The sequence below is a fragment of the Kryptolebias marmoratus genome, linkage group LG23 (assembly GCF_001649575.2).
Source record: "Kryptolebias marmoratus isolate JLee-2015 linkage group LG23, ASM164957v2, whole genome shotgun sequence".
In the NCBI taxonomy this organism is placed as follows: domain Eukaryota; kingdom Metazoa; phylum Chordata; class Actinopteri; order Cyprinodontiformes; family Rivulidae; genus Kryptolebias; species Kryptolebias marmoratus.
In genome coordinates, this window is record NC_051452.1 from 359,134 (window position 1) to 359,965 (window position 832).

Here is an 832-nt window from a genome sequence, read left to right on the forward strand (position 1 = left end):
ATCATCAAAATTAAACGAAATAAACATTTGAAATATATGAGTTTGTATGTAATGTATGAATATAATATACAAGTTTTACTTTTTAAATGGAATTACTGAAATCAATCTACTTTTTCATGATATTCTAATTTTATGACCAGCACCTGTAATATAAAAACGTTATACTGACTAAAATGAATTAATAAATAAATAAATATTTTATATCCAACAAGCAGCTGCTGTAGAGGAGAGTGGAGACGACATCAGGTAGGAGGGTTTTGAATCAAACGCAGAGGAGCTGAGAGCAGCCGACGGAGGATTCTCGCTGTTTAACAGGCGGCCATCTTTATTATCTTTAGTTTCATTGGATGTTTTCAGTTAGAGCAGTTTAGTTCAGCTCCCGGACCCCCGCAAACAAAAATAAATAAAACCTGTATCTATTTTTCCTGCGTTTACGGTGCCTTTCCAGATGTGTGGGCTGCCCGAGCTGGAGGCACTAATGCACCCCCATACCATCAGAGAGGCAGGCTTTGAACTGTATGCTCTTTTTCCACTTTGCCTCGGTGAATTTTAAATCCTGGATCTTATATTTTAGCGTACGTAAACAACGAGTTGTTTAGAAAACAGCGACGCCTATAAACAGCGTGTGGAATCAAACCGCCGAACCCCGACCTGATGATGAGCCGTTTCTCCTTCTCAAAATGGTTTCCGTTTCTTATTTTCAAACAGTTTCGACGCAGGGGGACCCGGGGATACCGACCATGACCGGTTTGGGCAGGGCGTCCTCCACGCACACGGAGCCGAGCGGCTGACCGAACAGGCGGCCCCGGGCGGCGGCGGCGCCCGACGGCTC

The 832-nt window shown here is 43.8% G+C and overlaps 1 protein-coding gene across 1 annotated transcript in view; it reads right to left on the reverse strand.

Moving 5' to 3' along the window:
* Positions 1-832, reverse strand: part of LOC108246491 (rho GTPase-activating protein 20) — a 20,007-nt gene that overhangs the window by 6,852 nt on the left and 12,323 nt on the right. The window lies entirely within an intron of this gene.